The sequence below is a fragment of the Mauremys mutica genome, unplaced genomic scaffold (genome assembly GCF_020497125.1).
Source record: "Mauremys mutica isolate MM-2020 ecotype Southern unplaced genomic scaffold, ASM2049712v1 001028F_np12_obj, whole genome shotgun sequence".
Lineage (NCBI taxonomy): Eukaryota > Metazoa > Chordata > Testudines > Geoemydidae > Mauremys > Mauremys mutica.
The window spans coordinates 72896-80484 of NW_025423096.1; the positions used below are offsets into that span (position 1 = coordinate 72896).

The 7589-nt window shown below is 47.4% G+C and overlaps 1 long non-coding RNA gene across 1 annotated transcript; it reads right to left on the reverse strand.

The window, feature by feature from the left end:
- Positions 1-2911: 2911 nt before the first annotated feature.
- Positions 2912-6394, reverse strand: LOC123357745. Its single transcript, XR_006575596.1, has 3 exons — positions 6340-6394; positions 4446-4488; positions 2912-3004 (listed from the first exon to the last, which is right to left on the reverse strand). It is a non-coding gene; the product is annotated as an uncharacterized LOC123357745 (long non-coding RNA).
- Positions 6395-7589: the final 1195 nt, after the last annotated feature.

Here is a 7589-nt window from a genome sequence, read left to right on the forward strand (position 1 = left end):
CACAAGTCTGGAAATACAGATATACCCTACATATCTATAACTCACAATACAAAGGTGATACAAACATAGAAACAATATTATCATACTTGGCAAATCATAACATTTTCACTGACACCTGGCATGGCATATCTAGCAGGATTCATTGCAATTTTATCAGATTATAATATTATTTTATTATTAATACCAAAGTGTCTCACAATTCCATACAGTGTCACACTTGGTAAACCAGTGAATTCCCAGGACCAGTTCCCCAGGGCCTTGAAGATGCCGAGCACTGTGCTTATAAGGGATTGAAATACCCACATATCTGCTGGGAACACACACACAGACACTGTGTCTGTCTATACCCCTGTGTTCACTCTTCTAGAAAATTATGATCAATTTTGTACACAGTATGGCTTGTGAGGTATCATTTGAAAATGCATAACCTACTGAATATTATCCTCCTGTTAAAATGTGTAGTAACACTGTATGTAAAGTTATGAGATTTTACAGTATGAGATTACTGAAAATGTTACAATTCTGGGGAACACCCACAGAGCAGTTCCTCAGAGACAGCAAGGCAAACAGCTGGTCAAACAGCCATTCTCCTGCAGGGGGAAGGTGTGAAGAAGACATTTACATTCCATCACAGGGACCTCTTGAAGCTGTTGGAGTGTGACGGAGCGATTCTGGCGGGACCCAACTGAGAGTGCCAAATCAGGACCAATTGCTTAAACTGGGCAGTCACAGCCCTAGGCTGGGGTTTTTCCACCTCTAAGGCAAACCAAACCAGCCAGACAAAAAGGACTTTGGTCTCACCCCACTGGCTAACCACAAGTCACACAAGCAATTTCCTTAGACACTCCAGTCTCCCAGCATCACCACCAGTGCACTCGTCCTGGGGATGAATGGTTATGAAAACCAACACCCCAATAAAAGAAAAAGGTTCCCTCGGTCCCAAAGGACCAAGCCCCAGACCCAGGTCAATATACACATCAGATCTTACCCACAAATCACGCTGTTGCCAATCCTTTAGAATCTAAAATCTAAAGTGTTGTATCGGGAAACAGAGACGAGACAAAGCTGCAGTGAGGCGTCCCTGGATAGTCCCAGACCGCCGCTTTTATTCTCTTTCTTACAGACTGGTTACTCAGTATTACATGATTGACATCACACAGGTTACTTATTACTATATGATTGATACACCTGTTTACTTCATTCTGATTGATTAAGGCTGGTTCCCCTCACCGGGCCATTGTCTTGTGTGACTAAGCTAGCATAGCAGAAAGTGCATAATATACTGTGCTAATAACATGGTTCAGTGCAGGGACAGCGTGGTTTGCCAACATCTGTACCTACACTGTACCTACATCTCCCTCTCTTTTGTTTTGTTAACTATGACTAATACTTTCGGGGGGGCTCCGGGCTAGTCCATGGACAGCCCTTAATGAAGAGAGAAACAAGTGAAGGGATACACTGGATGCCGCAGCAAAACAGCACGAGTAACAGTACAGTGAGTCCCCCAAAGGTGACAAGTTGATGCAACCACCCGGTGTTAGGAAGCCATGAGGAGAGCCAATCCCACCATCCCGAGAAGGGGTCTGGATTGTATCTGATTTGATCTGTTAAATTTTTAATTATCTTGAGTTGATTTTCAACTGAATGATGATGATCAGAAATATTAAAGCAACACATATCATTAACCTTTTCACATCCATAATGATGCAGCATAAGTAAATAATCTATAGCCGCTCGATTTTGCAATACCCCATGGCGGATGTCTTCCTGCTCATCATTAAGGAGGGCTATAGCGGTAGATGTCGCATTTAAAGCCTTAGTGGCTGCACAAGCTAAACCATTGATTCGCATACTATTTCCTGTGGCCAACCCGGGGACCCCGACAAGAGAAACAGCCAAAGCGACAGTCTCAGTTTTAGAAAGTAAATGTACACGGCTATCACAAGAAGCATCCAAAGGGAGACTGCGACTAACTCGCGAAGTATTTAACAGTTGCCTTTTAGTTGGTAATATGAGTGCAAGTCGGCTTAGGCAACAACAAGTGCCATCACTAAGATTGGCGGGCATATAATTGAAAGTATATCCCGAGCATGTCCAAAACCACCCATTTGGCAGCTGTACATGCTTGTATAGATAAGAGATATTTGTCACAGCAGAACAATTCATTGCTGGAGCAGGAAAATGCTTACAATTACTCATAGTACAATTAGTCATGCGGGCACAGGTTATGTTATGTGTGGCTGCATATGGGGTTCGAAGGGCAAGCGCATTCCTAGGTCTACGAGGTGTTTGGGGTCCCCAATTATGATAGCCAGCATAACCCAAGCCATGAATAGTGGAATTTGGCCCCAGACTAGAATAAAACCAAGTAGCATTTTCAACATCATTAGGATTATGGCATACAGGAATCAGACAGGTACCTAAAATCTCTCCCACCGTAACTTGCTGGGAGAGGCAAAAGGATGTCTGATTCAAGGTGTGAATAAATGTCTCCCACACATTGGTGGAAGGGAGAGGGGCTGCAACACCTTGCGGCAAACACAGAACGGTCACCCAAATGTACATAACCCAGCAAAGAGAATTAGCATTTAAGCTGGCTATTAGCGCAAGAAAGTAGTTTTCTGTAGTCTTATCCGCCTTAGTTTGCTCTAATACATGTTCAGCCTGCCGTGATAAAGCTTTGACCTGCCCCCAAGTTATGGCAGTGTTAGGTGTGCCACGCTTTCGGGCCTTGTCAATCTTGTCCACCCTATCTGTCAGGGTTAGACTGAAGTCCGGAATGGGATTCTTTAGCCCCTGATGCCAGGCCATCTCTCCACGGCTTCACAAAGCGAGCGGGAACCCACACAGGGCCGGTTTCAGTTGACACTGCTGCGTAACCCCGGCCCCAGGTGATGAGTGCCACAGGCAGGCTCCACTCTGGTCCTGGCAACTTGCGATATATCACCTTCGGCGCCGGAAGGGGCTCGGTCTGTCTATAATGGCGCTGGGCTCTAGATAAAAACTGATTATTAAACAAAGTTAAATTCAAATGATTCAGAGTAAACAAGACACGAGCCAGCCATTCTTCCTTATCTGGCAAGGATAGGGGCACTCCTCCTTTTTGTTTTTGTTTAGTAAGGGCCTCCTTTAGGGTGCGGTTAGCCCGCTCAACAATGGCCTGACCCCGGGAATTATAAGGAATGCCGAATTTGTGGAGAATGCCCCACTGGGCACAAAATGCGGCCATGGCGGAGGAACAGTAAGCAGGACCATTGTCGGTTTTTAACTCAGTGGGGCTGCCCATTACCGCAAAACTGCGAATCAAGTGATTACAAACATGTTTGGTAGCCTCCCCTTTTTGGGCTGTTACCCAAGTGTAGCCTGAAAATGTGTCGACGACAACGTGCAGGTATTTCCAAGGGGAGAAAGGGGGAAAAAGGGTGACATCCATCTGCCAAAGTTGATTGGCTCCGAGACCACGGGGATTTACCCCTATGGGAGGACCCTGTGGGTTAAGGGTACATTGAGGGCATTGTTGAACAATACCTCGAGCATCAGAGAGAGGGATCTGAAATTGTTTAGCCAATGCCTTGGCATTTTGATGATGTAGGGCATGACTTTCTATAGGAGTACAAGGGAATGCCCTGAGTTGAGCATCCGCCTGGGCATTGCCTTCTGTCAACATGCCAGGGAAAGGTTGGTGGCTTCGAATATGAGCAATAAAAAACTGATCGGTACTGGAATGAATGAGATGTTGCAATGCTAAAAACAAAGCTAGCAAATTTGTATCTAGCGCTGGTGATACATAGCTACCACTAATATTTGAAACAACATTGGCTACATATAAACTGTCAGTGATAATATTAAATGGTTGCATAGAAAAACGATTAAAGGCTAAAATTACTGCAGCCAGCTCAGCACGCTGGGCGGAGCTTTGGGGTAGGGTAAACAGAGAACACCAGTGGGTAGTAGATGGGTCACGCCAAGAAAGAACCCCACGGTTTGGACTCCCGTCCGTAAATACTGTAAGCACATCTGTAAATACTGTAAGCACAACTAATTCCTTAAGGGCTATTAATTTTTCCTGAGGGAGTGGCCATTGCTCAACCCACACTGGGACGTGGGTTTTCCATTCCAGTGGGAGGGCAGTGTGTGAGGAGCATTGATGTGTCATGGCACCACTAGGGAGGCTCCCAGCTGAGACAATAGGTCTCGCCCCCAGAGATTAATGTCAATTGGCAAAATGCACGGACGAATTTTTGCAACCTCTCGCCCCTCTTCACTATCCCATACTGAGAGCCAATTGGTGCTTTGTCGGGAAGATTGCGGGCCTCCCACTCCCCAAACAGAGGGGGAAACTTCGGAAGGCCAAGAAGGGTCCCAATGCTTTTGTGCAACTACTGAAACATCCGCTCCAGTGTCTAGCAACCCATAGAGCTCCTTACCGTTGATGATATACTTACGGGTCGGTTTGTGGGTTCGGATGTGTTGTAATACTGCAGCAATCTGTGGATGAAAAAGGAGACCTTGCTCCAGATTAACGCGAGAACCAAATCCGCCGGCACGACTCGCTTGGCTGGGTCCGGCCGGCGCTGTGTAAGGTAAGATTAGCAGTTGAGCCCAAGAGTCCCCCGCCTTTAATTTGAGGGGAAGGTGACTCCAAATTTAAACATAGATAATGCCGGTGTAATCAGAATCGATAACTCCAGGCACAATCATAATAGACTGACTACTGGCAGAAGAACGAGGCAAAATTAACCCAAATGTGTCTGGGGGAAGCGGACCAGAAAGCTGCGTAGGCATGAGGAGTACGTCACCAGGGAGAGGGGATTGCATATCTACTGCATTAATAAGATCCAAACCAGCACTGCCTTTTGTGGCTGGTCGAGCAGCTGTGGCAGGCAAAGCTCCCTCCTTTAAACCGGGGCTGGAGGGGGGCCCGGTCGAAAGTTTCCCGAATTATCTGGGGTTGAGGAGCGACATTGATTAGCCCAATGATATCCTTTATTACATTTTGGGCACTTTTTAGAAGGACGGCCCCCGGTGGTGTTAGTTCCGCCCTTATGAGCACCACCTCCTGGGGCCCGGCACTCCTTTTTGAAGTGTCCAGGTCGCTGGCAGTTAAAGCAGTTACCTGTAGGTTTGTTACCTTGACGGATTGCTCCCGCCAACAGTGCCATAGCGTGGGTCTGAGTGCCCACTTCGGCACATGCCTGCAACATGTCAGCGAGTGTGTAATTAGGGCGGTGAATGATAGTTTGGAGAATTTTCCAACAGTCAGCATTGGACTGCTCATACGCTAAGCGTAAAAGGAGTTCCGTCTGAGCGTCCGGATTGTCAATTTGGCGTTGAACAGCCTCCTTGAGGCGATCAACGAAATGATGATAAGGTTCCGTAGCTTGTTGTTTAACATTTGTGAATGATCGAAGGGGCTTGCCAGAGGCTGGAACGCGCCGAAAGGCTCTCTGAATGCACATTGCCGTGCGGTGAAAAGATTCCATGGGCAATATAGATTGTTGCTCCATGGTGGCAAAAGCTCCTGTCCCATATATTTGCTCAGCAGTATTCTGCGCGTTACCGAGTGCTAGGGCTGCCAACCTAAACTCATTATCCCATACCACGTACTGTGCAGGGGAAAGGATCATACGAAATAGATGTTTCCAGTCCTCCGGGATCATAGTATAACTATTAGCGATCCCTTCTATCATACCCTGCACATAAGTGGAATGCAGCCCTGACTCACGTACCGCTTTGTTAAGCTCCCGAAGAATTGAATACGGGAGGGTGGAGTGCCGAGCTACCACCTCACCTGCCTCATTGGGAGGGTCATAAGACAGGGGAAACATCAAAGGGATTTCTCCCTCCCATTCTTCCAATAAGGGGTCCTGCCCGCTCGCCCCGCCACCGCACCCCGCAAGGGCGGCACAGACAGCACCCTGATGAAGGGACTTCTGCCCCAGGGTATCCACCACTGGTGTAGAAGTTTTTGATGCTAAAAAAGGGGCTGGTGGGAGCACTCGGGGATAGGCGGGAGGTGCCTCTACCGAGAGCAAGGGAGGTGCGGAGGGGGACGCCTCTTTTCGTAATCTCCCCACCGCAGCTGAACAGTGCTGCCACAACAGAATATGTTGGATCTCGGCTCGAGGTTCCCTAAACAACGCCTCTCCGATCTTTATCCAATCGGAGTGATCTAGGGAGCCTCGGTTCGAGTACCATGGGCACTTATACTCAATCACTCGGAGCAATTCCTCCAAGTGCCGTAACGATACTGCAGTACACCCGTCCTGTTTGATAAGCTTCAATAACTCTTTTGCATGATCTTTTTGCTCAATGGATAAGTCCCCCCCCATTACTCACGAGGGAGCGCGTTGCGCTGTGGTGCACCAAGGCTAAGCCAGCCGATGAGTCGGGGTCCTGTGTCTGGATCACGTCGGGGTCACCAGATGTTGTATCGGGAAACAGAGACGAGACAAGGCTGCAGTGAGGCGTCTCAGGATAGTCCCGGACCGCTGCTTTTATTCTCTTTCTTACAGACTGGTTACTCAGTATTACATGATTGACATCACACAGGTTACTTATTACTATATGATTGATACACCTGTTTACTTCATTCTGATTGGTTAAGGCTGGTTTCCCTCAATGGGCCATTGTCTTGTGTGACTAATAGCAGAAAGTGCATACTATACTTGTGCTAATGAATGGTTCAATGCAGGGACAGCGTGGCTTGCCAACATTTGTACCTACACTGTACCTACACATAGTAAAGCACAGACCCTCCTTAACTGAGATCACAGTCCTAGCAGAGAAGGCAGAGAAAAGGGAAGGGGAAACAGAGACACAGAAAGGGGAAGTGATGGGTCCAAGGTCACACAGCAGGTCAGTGGCAAAGACAGGACTAGAATTCAAGTCTCCTGACTGCCGTTGACACACACAGCACAGACATAAAGGTACAGAAGTAAATGATAAACTGTAGCAGTAACAGAGGGATGCTCCTAGCCCATCATTACACAGAGACACAAGTGCAGCAGGTATCAGGTCCATAAATCCATCTGCAAGCAAGTAGCAGGACATCTGTGCACACAACTGGGTGTGGAATCATCACAGGAGAGCTGGCACTCAAGGCACAATGTGTGTCCATGTTGTGTTTCCCTGGGAAGAGGTATCAGGCTGTGCTGATGGTTTCAAGTTTAATTTCCTATGCAAGTTGTGAGCCTGCTGTTTGTTATAAGAACATACAACTGGAAGGGCCTTCTGGATAATTGGATCCAATCACCTGATTTTACTGGCAACCCCATCATACTATCCCCATCAAAAACTGATCCAGCCCCATGCTAATACTAGTTGGGTTGTTTGTCCCCAGCTGCTCCCACTGGGAGGCTGTCCCAGACCCTCCCTTGTCTGCTGGGGACAAACCTGTTTCTCATCTCCAGCCTAAATTTACTCATGGCCAGCTTAGCCTCATTAGTTCCTGTGCTAGCATTGTCCTTTAGCTCTTCTCCCTCCCTGGTGTTTATCCCCTGGTGTATTTATAGAGAGTGACCACATCCCCTCTCAGCCAGCATTCTTTTGTTTGTTTTTTGGCTAAACAAGCCAAACTCTTTTAGGCT